The sequence below is a fragment of the Nicotiana tabacum genome, chromosome 1, assembly GCF_000715075.1.
Source record: "Nicotiana tabacum cultivar K326 chromosome 1, ASM71507v2, whole genome shotgun sequence".
Taxonomy (NCBI): Eukaryota; Viridiplantae; Streptophyta; class Magnoliopsida; order Solanales; family Solanaceae; genus Nicotiana; species Nicotiana tabacum.
Genome location: NC_134080.1, coordinates 113290216 through 113307980, shown reverse-complemented (window position 1 = coordinate 113307980; position 17765 = coordinate 113290216).

The window sequence follows — 17765 nt, the reverse complement described above, 5'->3', positions numbered from 1 at the left end:
CTAGTTCAAATATCTGAAGAAAGTGAAGAATCTATATATTATTAAAAGGAGAAGAAAAAGTCCTCTCCTTAAGCCAAGTGGCAGCCTAGAAACAAGCCACATGGCATAAGTAGTTCATAATTATTTATTTAGTTAGTCATTGTTTTTGAATTTAAATATATATAAAATAATAAATAAAATATATTACAATAAAAAACGAAAATTAAAAAAAATTGTCCATTTAAATTGGAGAGTAGTTTCAAGTTGGAGTTTTTAAATTAAATTAAAATAAAAAACTAAAATTACAAAAAATAAAAAAACCGCCAATTCAATTTTTTTTAATTATTTTTTTTTCGTTTTTAAAAATAAAAAAATTATTTCTATATCTATATATTATTTTGGAGTTTGAAATAATATTATATATATATATATATATATATACTAAAACAAATAATAACAAAAGAGAGAAAAACCTAATTTAATCCTCTAAATCATGTACCCACTTCCCATCCCCCCATTTCGCTTGCACGTCAACACAACCACCTGCATACATGCAATTGAAATATAGGACATTACACGATAAAAAATGAGAGAGATCAAATATTAAATAACTGGCGTTTACAATAAACCCGGATTTTTACCGATAGTAGCCTTTCTCTCTCTATATAGATATAGAAAATCTTCAACATATAATAAAAGAAGAAAAAAACTCACCATATTAAGCTAATTGGCATAACCATAAGATGAAAATTGTAAATTTTTAGGACAAAGCTCCACTTCAAATTTATTTGGTAAAATTAAGTAAATAAATAATATTAAAAAATATTGTTGAAAAGAGAAATCATACCACAAACCAGATCATGTAACTAAAATCTTAATATATTAAGCCAAAAACCAAAATACAATAATGAATGTTTTTGAAGAAATAACAAAGAGTTAATTTAAATACAAATTCTCGAGTAAGTTATTAAGAAAATAAAACCCAAACGTTAAAAAGTCATTAATTACTAATGAAACATAATACTAAAAAGACAATCATGAAATATTAATAGATTTTACGACAAATGTGTTAAAGAACTTCTCTATTCTCTACACTGATTAAAAGTTATATTTAAAATAACACATGAAAAATAATAAAATATTTTAGTATAAAATACAAAACGTTAAGACTTATCTTAATTTGAGTTGAGAATGTCTTTTGAATTATGATAATAAAGGTAATAATAACTAAAATCATAATAAACAAATAGTAATAATAATAATAATAATAAAAAGTCCCAGACCCCACGATGTGAGATAAGACTGGTATGTTGTTGTTGTTGTAATAATAAAAAATAAAAAATTTCAGCCATAGCGTAAAAATATATATACTAATTAAATTTTTCATGTAGAAAATTTTAGTTAATAAATATAACTCATAGTTTTATAATAGAAAATACAAAAATATGAATATACTATTAGGATATTATACAAGCGATAAGTATATATATTATATATTTTAATATATAAGAAATTAAAAAGTATTAAAAATATTGGTAGGTTTTTTATAAAAACAAAAAAAAGCTTATCTCTTTATAGTTTTGATGAATTCAAATTTATAATTTAGTTATTTAAATTTTGAATAAAATACTTCAAATATTACAGTACAAAAGAATGTACGAAAAGAGGGCGATAAAGATAATTTTATGATATTTTTATTTTAAATTAATTAATAAAAAATACAAATAAATAACACTCAAGAAAATTATTGATAAATTTGGACAATTGAAGAATTTTGAACAGTATAACATAAGTTTTAAAAATACAAATATTTCCAAGGTTTGAAAATATATATTTATATTATATTAAAAGAGAAGTAGTATCAAATATTAAGCCAATTGACAAGTTAATAAAAAGCCATATTAGTACTAAGTACTTACTATATTTTTGTACACTACATAAAATAATAAAATAACAACTAATATTTACTAAAATAATATAATATATCAGATCATAATTTTATAAGATTAATATTCTGCCAAATTATCTGCGCATCGTATGGGTTCTAACACTAGTTTTAGTAACATGAATATCCAAAAAAAAACATACTAGCTTTTTCTTTTTTGATTTTTCAAACTAGATTCTCGTGATCTTATATGAATGTATTTCTTAATCTTTACCAAATTGAAATGCGATACCAACTATTTATACTTCTCACTGGATCAAAATATCTGTTTTATGCATAGAAATCGTACTCGAATAGTCTCAGTACTTATCCTACTTGTAAGGGGGGTATTTTAAATATCATGAGAATTGTGAGAGTAGATATTGTATGGGTCCAAATTTAACCAATCACGAACAACGACGAGTACGACGAATGACGGGGTCTCCTTGAGTCGACGTCCTGAGGGAGACGACCTTAAGGCAAACAAGAGACTGTACGACCCTTGTTATAAGTATAAGCCCATTAGGGAATATTAGAAATATTCCTTCGAATATTCCTTGTAATTTTTCTTTTACAGCTTAGATGAGTTTCATTCTTTGTATATATAGAGGATAATAACCTTGTAAAAGGGGATTAAGAGTTTTTTGATTACACTACTATTTATGAGTGAAAAGAAACTTTGTGACCGTCTTCTCTTTATCTATTATTTTTTCTAGAGATTATTATACTCAGCTAAGATTTACCCCTTCATCTTTAATTGATTTGTTCAAAAAGGTTTCAATATCTTTTGAGTCAAACGGATATATTTTTGGCTCTAGCATGCGTAAGATGAAGGTAAAGGATCTACAATAATGTAGCAAGATGAAGGTTATTGAATAGCTTTTCCGTTCCATTGCCATCTTATAGGGCCACCTTCCTAGCTCTTTGTTTTTTATTTTTTTCTATTTGGTGCATTTAAATATTAAAAATATATTATTAACATATGAAAAGTCAATAAGACAATCTCTAACATGTAGGTCATACATATTTACTTCAATTCAATGTCGTTGTTCTAATCAGCTGGAAAGATGGAGGGCATTGATTCTAGACAATGACAGACGCCAAATTTTACCCTTTTTGGTATTTGCTCGTATACGGTAGAAATTGGGGCTACCCGATTTCATCCTTTGGTCGAAATAGGAATGTCGTGTCAAAGAGCTAGGACGTGAGTCCGGAATCGAAACCTGTTTTCGGACCGAGGTCGATATCAATTGCGGCCAGAAAGAGGCAGACTTCAAGTGAAATCGGTATAGCTTGATAACGGAAAAGGTGAGATATCCGCGATTGGTCAAGGATCGTGGCGTGAATCTCGGAACGAATCAATCTACGGCGGTTAATCAGATGTTAATATGGTTTCATACCATAATTAAAAGTGTACCTTATTTAGGACTCCTCTATTATATAAAGAGAGATCACATTCATTTGTAAGCATCATTGTTCACCGATAAGAATATATACACTCGTTATTTTCCTGCTAGTTCACTTACTATTCATCAGAGTTGCTTTATCATTTACTGTTCTTATTATTCCACCTTGAGATTATCCCGAGTCGAGGTCGAGACCTGGCTAGCATACTGGTTTGATTTATTTTATTCTCTAATTTATTCATTTACTTTCTTGCTTATCTATCGGTATTGGACGAAATCACGTATCCTTAAAATCACAATATAAGTTTAATTGTTATTCGAATTTGAGGGTAAACAGTTTGGAGCCCACCGTGTGGGTAAGTATAATAGTGATTGTTCGGTGTTGATTTTGATAACACACATTATTTCACGCTTGTTCTTGTCGAGTATCTTTGCTCTCGGATTAAACATTTCAAACTCACAAAACGCACCCACACATGGTGACTATGGTCTCGGGTTTTACGGGGAAAATGACAATGTAATTACTCCAGAAGCCGAGGTTCTACACGCTAATCTCGGGGAGCACCGGTTGCCAATCCAGTCGATGTCAGTTCGCACATTGTTTTAAATGCGGACCTAGGCGCGGAACCTGAAGGGAGTATACGCAGAGAAGACTGATCTAGTGACCAAGGTACACATGGCAGATGAGACGGAGGAGTTAGTCTCCAAGTTGTATTCGATATGCTAAAGGCTCAACAAGCCGCTATTGCTCAGCTACAAAATCAATATAGAACTCCGAGGGGTCGAGCCATAAATCACTCGTCGTACCGAGCTAGTGCCAGAGAAGTCGAATAGTAACGAACCAGGGATCGATCCTGCAATAATGAAAATGCTCGAGGAGCTTACCAAAAGAATCGAGTTAGGAGAGAAGAAAATCGAAGCTAATGATAAAAAAGTGAAAACATACAACTCCCGAGTTAATCAGATACCGGGGGCACCACCAATCTTGAAAGGGATGGATTCAAAGAAATTTGTACAAAAGTCGTTCCCTCCGAGTGCGTCTCCGAAACCCATTCCAAAGAAGTTTCGTATACCAGACATACTTAAATACAATGGGACCACCGATCCCAACGAGCATGTCACCTCCTACACATGCGCCATCAAGGGTAACGATTTAGAAGATGATGAGATCGAATCTGTTTTATTGAAGAAGTTCGGGGAAACCCTATCAAAGGGAGCAATGATTTGGCACCACAATCTTCCACCAAATTCCATGGACTCGTTTGCCATGTTGGCGGACTCTTTCATGAAGGTGCATGTCGGAGCAATAAAGGTTGCGACAATGAAATCGGACCTTTTCAAAGTAAGACAGAGGGATAATGAAATGTTGAGAGAGTTTGTATCCCGATTTCAAATGGAACGCATGGAGTTGCTACCGGTCACATATGATTGGGCCGTTCAAGCTTTCACTCAGGGATTGAATGAACGAAGTTCGATAGCATCACGTCAGATGGAGCAAAATTTGATCGAGTATTCGACTGTAACTTGGGCAGATGTACACAATCGGTACCAATCGAAGATTAGGGTCGAGGATGACGAATTAGGAGCTCCTTTCGGTTTAGTGCACTCAAACAGGTCAGCAGCCAAAAATCAGAGGGACATCGATAGGGAGCCTAGATCAAACAAAGATCAATATCAACAGTACACCTCAGATCGCAGGAACAATGGTCCAGGATGCAATTCCTCCCGGAACGATCGAAGAAGCGATCGAGGACAGAATTCTCAAGGACTCATGAGCAAAAGTGGTTATTATAAGTACGCCGATCCCGTAGAGGCACCTCGATTGTCAGAATATAATTTGTGTCGATGTGTCAGGCATTGGATCAGCAATTGGAAGAATTAAAAATACCAAATGGACCAGGCCCATACAGACCGATCCTTCCCAAATGAACCCAATCTGATGTGTAAATATCATGGCACGCATGGTCACAAGACCAAGGATTGCAGGAAATTGAGAGAGGTGGTAGCCCGTTTATTCAATGAGGGCCATCTTCGAGAATTCCTAAGTGATCGAGCCAAGAATCATTTCAAGGAAAGGGATGACAATAGGAAAAATGAACAGGAGGAGCTGCAACATGTAATTCATATGATCGTTGGAGGGGTCGATATTCCACAAGGGCCCTTGTTCAAACGCACTAAGGTATCAATTACTAGGGAGAAATGGACCTGAGACTATGTGCCAGAAGGCACCGTATCATTCAACGACGAGGAAGCAAAAGGAATCTCTCAGCCTCACAACGACGCTCTGGTAATTTCTATCTTATTAAATAAAGTTCAACTTAAGCTTGTTTTAGTGGATCCAGGTAGCTCGGAAAATATCATCTGATCAAGGGTCGTGGAACAACTCGGCCTACAAGAGCAGATCGTGCCCGCAGCTTGGGTCTTGAACGGTTTCAATATGGCCAGTGAAACAACTAAAGGAGAGATTATCCTACCGTTGAACGTGGTTGGAACTATCCAAGATACCAAGTTTCACGTAATCGAGGGCGACATGAGGTACAATGCCTTGCTCGGGAGGCCTTGGATCCACAACATGAGGGCAGTCTCTTTGACTCTCCACTAAATGATGAAATTCCCAACGTTGAACGGGGTAAAAATAGTGTACAGTGAGCAACATGTTGCAAAAGAAATGTTCGTAGTCGATAAGGTAATATCGATATCGGTGATATCAACATCGGAAGGATCGACCATCAAGGGTCATGAAGCCAAATAGCAATCACAACCACCAGCCTCGACCGAATTGGAGAAGCAGGAAATGGAAGAGGAAGAGGAAGAGGAAGATTTTTTGACCCCTCGAACTTTTGTTGTTCCCAAAGTTTCCAACGCCACCAAATCAACGGTCGAAGAGCTGAAACAGGTTATATCGATGGAGTACCTACCCGAGCGAAAGGTATACCTGGGAACAAGGTTAACCCCCGAACTCAGGAAAAAGCTTATTCAATTTCTTATTAACAACATAGATTGTTTGCTTGGTCCCACTTAGACATGACAGGGATCCCGCCGGAGATAACAACACATAGACTAAGAGTGGACCCAAACTTCAGACCGGTGAAACAAAAGAGAAGGCTCCAGTCCGAGGTAAAGCACGCATTCATAAAAGACGAGGTAACTAAACTCCTCAAAATAGAGTCCATTTAGGAAGTGAAATATCCCGAATGGTTAGCCAACGTAGTCGTAGTTCCTAAAAAAGGGAACAAACCTAGGATGTGTATAGATTAGAAGGATTTAAACAAGGCATGTCCCAAAGATTCTTTTCCATTGCCTAACATCGATCACATGATCGACGCCACGGCCGGCCACGAGATCCTTAGTTTTCTCGATGCTTATTCTGGGTACAATCAAATTCAAATGCACTCGGAAATCAAGAAAAGACTTCGTTTATCACCAAGTATGGAACATATTGTTATAATGTAATACCCTTCCAGCTGAAAAACACAGGAGCTACCTACCAACGCCTAGTAAATAAAATTTTTGAAGAACAAATAGGTAAGTCAATGGAAGCATATATTGATGACATGCTAGTTAAATCCCTGTGCGTAGAGGACCATTTGACACATTTGCAGGAAACATTCTAGATATTGAGAAAATACAATATGAAGTTCAACACCGAGAAATACGTTTTCGGGGTCGGTTCGGGAAAGTTCCTTGGCTTCATGGTGTCGAATTGGGGGGTTGATATCATCCCTGATAAAATCAAGGCTATCGAAGACATCACTGTCGTAGACAATGTTAAACCCATGCAAAGGCTGACAGGGCGGATAGCTGCCTTAGGCCGATTCATCTCGAGATCGCCGGGTCGGAGTCATAGATTCTTCTCTCTACTTAAAAAGAAGAACGATTTCTCCTGGACCCCGGAATGCCAACAGGCGTTAAAGGAATTGAAGCGATACCTCTCGAGCCAACCATTGCTTCATACTCCAAAGGCAGATAAAAAACTCTACTTGTACCTGGCAGTCTCAGAAATCGCGGTAAGTGGTGTCCTGGTTCGAGAGGAACAAGGTACACAATTCACTGTTTATTATGTAAGTCGAACTCTAGGAGAAACAGAAAGTAGATATCCACACTTAGAGAAATTGGCACTTGCACTGATAAGTTCCACTAGGAAGCTAAAACAATATTTTCAATGTCATCCCATATTTGTATTAACTACTTATCCGCGTCGTAATGTTTTGCATAAGATCGAACTATCGCGCTGATTTTCCAAATGGGCAATCGAACTCAATGGGTATGATATCGAATATCAACCCCGAATGGCCATCAAGTCTCAAATTTTAGCAGACTTCGTGTCCAATTTCATGCCAACCTCGTACCCGAAGTTGAGAAAGAACTCTTTTTAAAATCGGGTACATCATCGGGGGTGTGGACCCTTTTCACAGATGGTGCTTCGAATGTGAAGAGGTCCGGGCTAAGCATCGTTTTGAGGTCGCCCACAGGCAATATGATTAGACAATCTATCAAAACCCCTAAGTTGACTAACAATGAGGCCGAGTATGAGGCTATGATTGCAGGTCTCGAGCTGGCTAAAAGTTTGGGAGCTGAGGTCATCGAGGCCAAGTGTGATTCCTAGCTCGTGGTTAACCAGGTCAACAAAACCTTTGAAGCCCAAGAAGATCGAATGCAAAAATACTTGGATAAATTGTAGGTAACCTTACACCGGTTCAAAGGATGGACCGTACAGTATGTACCTCGAGAACAAAATGGTGAGGCCGACACCCTTGAAAACTTAGGGTCATCAGTTGAAGATGATGAAATTAGCTCGAGGATTGTCGTCCAAATCTCGAGACCGTGATCGAAGAAGGTCACGCTGAGATAAACTCCACAAGCTTAACTTGGGATTGGAGGAATAAATATATTGAGTACTTCAAAAACGGAAAGTTCCCATCAGACCCTAAAGAATCAAGGGCCCTACGAACAAAAGCTGCTCGATTCACATTGGCTATAGATGGAACATTGTACAGAAGGACGTTCGACATACCATTAGCAGTATGTTTGGTACTAGGGGACATCCATTATGTTCTACGAGAAGTCCATGAAGGTACATGCGGGAACCACACCATTGCCGAATCACTAATTCACAAAATTATCAGAGCAGGATACTATTGGGATAGTATGGGATAAGACACTAAGGATATTGTTCAAAAATGTGATAAATGCCAAAGGTATGCACCAATGATCCATAAGCCCGGGGAACAACTTCATTCGGTTCTATCCCCATGGCCATTCATGAAATGGGGGATGGATATCGTCAGCCCTCTGTCAGCGGCTCCAGGTAAAGCTAAATTCATTTTGTTTATGAATGACTACTTCTCTAAATGGGTGGAAGCACAGGCCTTCGAGAAAGTCAGAGAAAAAGAAGTTATATACTTCATCTAGGATCACATCATATGCCGATTTGGGATACCTGCTGAAATCGTATGCGACAACCGAAAGCAATTCATCAGCAGCAAGGTAATGAAGTTTCTCAAAGAACATAAAATAAAAGGATCTTATCAACACCGTATCATCCAAGTGGAAATGGACAGTCCGAGTCAACGAACAAAACTATCATTCAGGCCGAGTCAAAGAAAAGATTGAACGACGCCAAGGGAAAATGGAGAGAAATTCTACCCGAGGTCCTTTGGGCATATCGAACAACATCGAAGTCCAGTACGGGGGCAACCCCGTTCTCCTTACTGTATGGCTCCGAAGCTTTGATTCCAATCGAAGTCGGGAACCTAGCGCCAGATTTCGACATACAATGGAAGAATCAAATCACGAGGCTATGAATACTAACCTCAAACTATTGGATGAAAAATGAGAAGCTGCAGTTGTTCGGATGGCTGCGGAAAAACAACGAATCAAGAGATATTATAATAGAAGAACCATTTACCACTTCAGAATCGAGGACTTAGTCTTAAGGAAAGTCACCATTAACACTCGAGATCCTAATGAAAGAAAACTCGGCCCAAATTGGGAAGGACCCTATCAAGTCTCGATATTGTTGGAAAGGGATCTTACAAGCTTGGCATGATAAATGGCGAGCAACTACCAAACAATTGGAACATCTCGCTCCTCAAGCGATACTACTATTAAGGTATGGCCTTCTCCTTTTTCATTTACATTTTCACTAACTTATTTTTAGATTTTTAAGCAAAAAAATTGGAGTAATCGTCAAGTAGGAAGATATTAGGACCCTAAAGCACACGTTGCACTCTTTTTTCCTTCGACTAGTTTTTATCCCAAATGGGTTTTTCTGGCAAAGTTTTTAATGAGGCAACTATTGTTCGTGCTGACTTAGAGTATCCGAGTTCTCCTTAAATTCAACCTTGAATACTGGGGGACATCACCCTCGGTTGATTTATGTTCAAGGGAAAATACTTCGTGCCAAAAGGGCCTCGATAGGAAAACTTTGTAATGGGCCAAACGGTCAAATGAACCGTGTCCACGTAGATTAATCGAGCCCTAATGGCGAAACATGTGCGCATGTATAAATTATTTAAAGAAGCATTTTTCCTCATCAAATACCTTGTGCCTCAAATAAACTTTTCTACTATACAAGCTCATTGCTTATGAGTTTTGTGAAAAATGGCTCAACGACCAAGTATAAATACACCTCGAACGATCGACCCCCTTACTCGGGGACTACCGTCGAAAATCAACATGTTTGAATTATCTAAAGACCTCAAAGAGGCACCCCTCGATTTATAGGCCAAGGCCATCATTCTCGGGGACTAACGCTTCGAAAAAGTTCGAAGTGTTGTTGGGAAAATAAATCCAAGAGTCACACCCAAAGGCTACAGCCAAACTAACGTGGCTTGGAGACGTCCGAACCCTGCAATAAAAACAGGCCTTCAAATTCTTTGAAAACCGGTTCATAATCAAAAGGCTTCGATAAAATCAGCCCTCGAAAAACCTTAAGAGGTATCGAATTATCCAAATACAAACTTGTGTTAAGTCACAAAATACAAAGGGGTTTCGATTGACACTAAACCCTAAAAAAAAACCAATGGGTATAAAAAATATATGCTAAGGCATAAGAAAATTTTACTGAGTCTTTGAGCCGAAAAAGGAAACAAATAGCCATCCTTTGGAGGCCCTATCGGCCCAATTCAAAGAGCCCAAGGGCCAACACACTTTGAGTTACAGAACACGTTCTCACTTGATTCGAACCTAAGGGTCCTGCTATCCCGAATTCGAACAAGAACCTACTCGACTACAGATCGAGGATCCATTGTCGTTCAAAACAAACCTAAGGGTCTTTTTACTTCGAATTCATGTTTCACTCGAATCCGACTATAAAAGCAGTATTATTATTGTGGCTTCGATCAAGTCATTTAAAACAAAAGCCTCGAACATATTGTTGAAGAATAAAAATGTGCTAAAATTTTACAAAGCATGAAACATGTTTGAAGACAAAATTTTAGAAGACATTTAAAAGAGAAATTTCTTTATATATATGAGCAAAAATATGTACAAGGGATCGACAAGGGTCTTACAAAAGAGAAAAGTAAAAATAAAATCCTAACTATGCCCGGTGTTGATTTCTCCCTCGGGGGAAGCTTCTCCTTCGGGCCCCTCGCTGTTATCAGACCCACATTGGCTGCCTCTATCATCATCGTCATCATTGGAGGAGGCAAACAACCTGGCATCAGCTTCAAGCACCTTAGATATAGCTATCTCCTTGGAGAGGTCAAAACCTCGAGCATGGATTTCCTAGAGGGTCTCCCTTCGAGATTGGCACTTAGCCAGATCATTACTCCATCATGCTCGATCAGCAGCCTCCCTAAGCTGAATTTGGGCAGCCTCGACATCATCCAGGTACACGACTATGGACTTGTCAGCTAAGACCTTTGCCTTTTCGACCTCCGCCTTGGCATCAACAAGCTCGGCCTCGAGCTCTTCGATCTTTTTGGTCTGGGCTGAGCTCTTCTCTTTAGTACTTTGAAGTTGAACTTCGGCTGATGACAATCGCACCAAGGCAGCCTCTTTCTCCGCAACTAGGCAGTTCATGTTCTCTTTTCACTAATTGCAGTCATCTTTAACTTGATCGACTCCCCCCCTCCCCGAAACATCTCAATCCTTTCAATCATTTGCTGCAACTGAGACATCGAGCTGTTAACCTCCACCCTTGGGTCAAGCCCATGTTTTCTCAAAAGGACATTTACCTGCTCATTCAGCTTGGCCTCTTCCTTACGAGCCTGGGCCAAGTCTGATCGAAGATCCCTGAGCTCTTCATCCTTTTGACCGCAAAGGATATTCAAAGCATTCCTCTCCTCCGAGGTCTTTTGGAGCTTGACCTCGCATTGGTTTAGGTTGGCCCGAGACTTGGTAAAAGCCTATATGAGAAGAAAGATATAAGTTAGGTTAAAAGGAGAAGAAGGAAAAGAAAATTGCAACAACGGGAATTAGCACTTACTCGAGATAAAAGGCATCAGACCTCTTCAAAGAGGGAAGATGCATCATTGAGATCAGTGGCATCATCGACCCCGGTAAAGCAATCGCGAAAGGGATCCTCTTCACTAGGGGCTACGCCTATGTTAGGGATTTGTAGAGCCCGAGCATCCCTTATAGCCTCCTCAGAAAAGGCTGGTAGAGAAAGAGAGTGACATACTATCACAGCCCCAAGCGAATCTCTCAGGGCACTCTGTTTAGCCCTGGGGGTCTTAGAACCGGCCTCCTCCGGTATGTTTGTTGATGGCCGAGGGATAACCTATACCTCGGATGATTCAGGGGCTTTGCCCAAATCTTTCTTTGAGGCATCCTCATCACGAGGCCTGGTCTCGGCAATCGCCTCCGGCTTGGAAGGCTTGGCATCCTCGACCGATTTCTTCACTAGAACCACCAGCGCCGAGTCATCGCCCTCATCTTCCTCTTCTTCTTCCCTCAACTGGCAGACCGACTCTATAGTCAGAGGGATGCCATTTCTCATGTGTCTTCGAGCTGGAGCCCTTTTAGGTTGGGGGTCCTCGGACTCCGAGACCCTCTTCCTCTTGTTATCTTTCCCCGACTTCGAAATTAGGGACTCGACCTCTTCCTTGCCACTCGGGGGCCTCAAGATTATGTCTTTATTCGGGCCTGCACGAGAAGAAGCTTAGTAAAAAAGAGAAGTATGGGAAGTACCTTGGATATAAGGAAGAAAACACTCACCATGGTTCTTTACCTCCCATCTGCCCCTTGCCAAGTCACGCCAGCAGCGCTTGGCATGGGAGGAAGTTGAGGCCAATTTTCAAACCCAGTCTTCGAGGTCAGGGACTGCGAGAGGCATCCAGGCAACCACTGCATAACAGATGAAAGCATTATATAAAGCAAAAAATGGAGTACAAAGACTAATGGGTAATACATTACTTATGATCGGGGTTCCACTTCTCGGGGAACAACAGTTTCTCCTTTGGGATGAGGTCGCAGGTCCTTACCCATACGAATTGGCTCATCAGACCCTGGACCTTGTCCTCATCGACGCTCGCAAAAAAGGCCTTCGTTGCTTGACCTTGGAGCTTGATCAACCCTCGAAAATGCCGAGGTCGATATAACCACATGAGGTGGCTGAGAGTGAACTCCAGCCCCTCGGCCTTGCTGGAAAAGAAGCGGAGCATGATCAGTATACGCCAGAATGAGGGGTGAACCTGGCCGAGGGTGACCTGTTACCTCTTGAAAAAGTTGACAACAACTGGGTCTAGAGAACCCAATGTGAAGGGGTAAGTGTAGACACTTAGAAACCCCTCCACATAGGCGATAATACTCTCTTCGAGAGCGGGGATTTGTACCACGACCTCAGCCCCCCAGTTATAGTCTCTCTTCACAGCCTCGAGATGGCAAGCCGTTATCAAGCAGATGTATCTCGACACGTGTTCAAATCGGCTAGGGATCGATGGAGGGTTCTTGACTTGGAAGTTGGATTTTAAGACACAAGGCCGGGAACGTACTCGTGAGGGAGAGGTTCCACCGGCATATTGTCGCCGGCCGGCCAGGAGGAAGAGGAAGAATCTTTCTCCTTTTGTGGGACGATCTTGGGGTTTTCTGTCATGACCCAAAACTCACCTGGTCATGATGGCGCCTCTCGTGAAGACAAGGCCAGCCGACACAATACCCATTTTAACCCTTTAATCATTAAGAGTCATTTTTAAGCCTTTAATTAAACAAATATTTCATAATATGAGTCTGAATGAACAGTGCGGAAATAACATACAAGCCCGACATCGGGGTGTCACTAGTCATGAGCATCTACTACAACTGTCTAACTACATCAAGACAAACATGGTCGGGAAAAGTCACAATTTATACATAAGGAAGAATAAAGAGGGAGAAAGCAGAGCCGCGATCGCCAGGCAGCTGCCTTGCTAACTCCGATAAAACCGCCAAGCTCAAAAATACTTGAATCTGCACACAAGGTGTAGGGAGTAATATGACTACTCCAACCCAGTAAATAATAAAAGAAAATAAAGTCTGAGCAGTAAGAAACGATGAATCCACATTATGATAAACTCAGTAAACACAACAAGCTTTCAAATCAGAATACGAGTCAATCGTCTCATTTAAAATCCAACTTTTGGTAAAAATCATTTGAAGATGCTTCCAACAGTTTCAAAAGAGTTTCAATAAAATTTATAATTAAAGAGATGAAAATCGTAAGTGGCCCCTCGAGCAAAACATAGTTCGTATACAACCCCTTGGGCAAAATAGGAATCATAAACGCCTCATAACATGAAGATCTCAGTGGAAATAACAAGGCCAAACTAGTGATTAAATTCTGGACATCTCATAAAGCTCCAGCTTAAATGAAAGTTGTTTAAAAACATTTGCTCAAAATATTCGACAGAGGTTAAGTATAAAGATGAGTGAAAGCAGTAAACAAATCAACGTATTCGATAGAAACTCACTTTAAAGGGAAGAGAAAATCAATAAGTTCATAAACAGGCCCCTCAGAAAAAGCATCACTCATGCATATGTATATATCTATCACCCCTCGGGCAAGCCTCTTAGTCACTCGTGACTCAACTCTTACCAATCAGTGCTCACACTCAACACTCACACTTAATAGGTACCATATAGTAACCGTTGCGGCGTGCAGCCCGATCCATATATATAGTCGACTGCGCTCACTGGGGACGTGCAGACTCCGGAGGGGCTCCTACAGCCTAAGCACTATATCACTGCGGCGTGCAGCCCGATCCATATACATATATACATACTGTCATGACACGGAATCCCACCCTCGGGAGTCGTGATGGCTCCTACTCGTAGAAGCTAGGCAAGCCATGAGCTTAGAAATCATTAACTACTTTATTTTAAAACTTCTTACCAATTATAATAACAAGGAAATAAACCGTTAAATAACAGCGGAATATGAAATTTAGCGGAAGTCTTAAATAAATAGAAAACGAAAATGTCTCAAAGACCATCACGTGCCTCTAACCAGAACCTGGTGTCACAACATCCACGGACTACTAAGAGTACTAAATACAACCGTTTGAAAGAAATATAGCACTATTAGTCTCGAATACATGAGATAACAGAATATGAAATAAGATAGAGGAGACGCTAGGCCTGCAGACGCCTGCAAGTCTACCTCGGTGTCTCGGTGGACTGAAGCCTAGCTCCCGAGCTACTGCTGCTGACCAAAGGATACTCTGGTATCTGCATAGAGTGCAGAGTGTAGTATCAGCACAACCGACCCCATATGCTGGTAAGTTCCTGGCCTAACCGTGGCGAGGTAGTGACGAGGCTAGGACCAGACTCCAGATAAACCTGTGCAGTTATATAATATATGGCGGAAAACGTAAACATGTAATAAGCAATCAAAGCTGGGATGGGGAACATGCTTCGGGGGTAGGAGATAAAACAGAATATCAAAGAATAATAAGAAAACTACAATTTAACTTCTAACACGGATAAAAAGAAATAAGGCAATTTTCACTTTCAGTTTCATCTTGTTGCAGGCGTGCAACCCGATTCCATTTCTCATATCTTGTGGTAGGCATACCACCCACTCCCATTTTATTATATTTTGTGGTAGGTGTACCACCCGCTCCCATTTCATTATATCCCGTGGTAGGCGTTACCACCCACTCCCATTTCATTATATCTCGTGGTAGGCGTATCACCCGCTCCCATTTCATTGATCTTATGGTAGGCATACCAACCCAGTCGAATTTATACATAATTGACTCAATATCATCAATAAGTGCTAAACAATCCAATTCCAATGTTCGATTATAACTTTCCAATCATTCTTCCCAAAATCCCATAAACCGACCCCGGGTCTGCTTGGTCAAAACACGAGGTTCGGACCAAAATTCGATCACCCATTCGCCCACGAGCCCGAATATATAATTTGTTTTCAAATTCGATCCCAAAACGAGTTCTAAATCACAAATAATCAAAAAGCCCTAACTCTACCCAAATCCCTAATTTCTACCCTTAATTACATATTTTAGGCCTAAAAATCTAGTGGGTTTTGATGGAAAATGAAGAAAACAAGTTAAAGATTACTTACCCAAGAGATTATGTTGAAGAGAAGCTTCAAAAATCGCCTAAGTGCTTTGGAGAAGAAGAGGTTTGTGAAATTTTTATAAAATCCCGAAAGTGTTCTGTTTTTGGCCTTTTTAAAATCACTGGGCGAAAATGCCCTTTGCATTCGCGACTGACCCTTCACGTTCGCAATGGTCAGGCTGGGTGAGCCTTTGCGTTTGCGTACACGGGCTTGCGTTCGCGGAGAGTAATCTCCTCGAGCCCTCGCGTTCGCGTCCAAAGGTTCGGGTTTGCGTAAGACAACTACCCCACCCCTTGCCCAGGCCCAATTGGCCTTCGTGTTCGCGTGGCCAAGACCACGTTCGCAAAGGGTTACCCCCCCAAAGCCTCGCATTCGCGACCTGAGCTACGCGTTCGCGTAGAAGGAAATTCCTTCAGAAACAATTAACCCATCGCGTTCACGTGGGTACTCCCACGAATGCGAAGAAGGAAGTACCAGAAACCCAACAGCTGAGAAACCTGCAATATTTTCTAAGTTCGAAACCCTCCGAAACACACCGAATCACACCCGAGACCTCGGGGCTCCTAACCAAACACACATACTAACTCAACTACTTCATACGAACTTATCCGTGTGATCGAATCGCCAAAATAACCTAAAAAATAATGAATCAAACCTCAAAATCATAGGATTTTTCTCAAACTTCATAAAACATCAACTTTAGCAATTTAGGTCCGAATCACGTCAAACGGACTCCGTTTTCAACCAAATTTTACAGAAATGACTTAAACCATATATAAGACCTGTTCCGGGCGCTGGAACCAAAATACGGGCCCGATAACATTGCTTTCTAGTCAGATTTCATTTCAAAATTCCTTAAACATTTTCAGAAAACAATTTTACTTAAAAATTCATTTCTCGGGCTTGGGACCTCGGAATTCGATTCCGGGCATACGCCCAAGTCCCATATTTTCCTACGGACCCTCCGGGACCGTCACATCACAAGTACGGGTCTGTTTACCCAAAATGTTGACGGAAGTCAAATTTATTTATTATAAACCCAAATTTCATCATTTTTCATAGAATTTCATATTTAAGCTTTCCGACTACGTGCTCGGACTGCGCACGCAAATCGGGGCAACTCTAAATGAGGTTTTCAAGGCCTCGGAAGCAAAGAATATAATTAAAAATAGGTGATGACCCTTTGGGTCGTCACATTCTCCACCTCTAAAACAACCGTTCGTCCTCGAACGGATAGAAGAAAGAAGTACCTGAGTCGGGGAAAAGATGAGGATAACGGCTCTACATATCAGACTCGGACTCCTAGGTCGATGCCTCAGGAGGCTGACTGCTCCACTGAACACGAACAAAAGGAAAACTCTTCGACCTCAACTGACGAACCTGCCGGTCTAGAATAGCCACCGACTCCTCCTCATAAGACAAGTCCTTGTCCAACTGGACAGTGCTGAAATCTAACACGTGGGATGGATCGTTGTGATACTTCCAAAGCATGGACACTTGAAACACTGGATGCACGACTGATAAGCTCGGCGGCAATGCAAGTCTATAAGCTACCTCTCTCACTCGATCAAGAATCTCAAACGGGCTAATGAACCTAGGGCTAAGCTTGCTCTTCTTCCCAAATCTCATCACGCCCTTCATAGGTGACACTTGGAGCAATACTCGCTCACCAATCATGAAAGCCACATCTCGAGCCTTGCGGTCTGCATAACTCTTTTTCCTGGACTGAGCTGTACGAAGCCTATCCTAAATGATCCTGACCTTGTCCAAGGCCTCCTAAACCAGATCCGTACCCAACAACCGAGCCTCCACCGGCTCAAACCATCTAACCAGAGATCGACATCGCCTACTATACAAAGCCTCATAAGGAGCCATCTGGATGCTTGACTGGTAGCTGTTGTTGTAGGCAAACTCTGCTAAAGGCAAAAACTGATCCCACGAGCCTCCA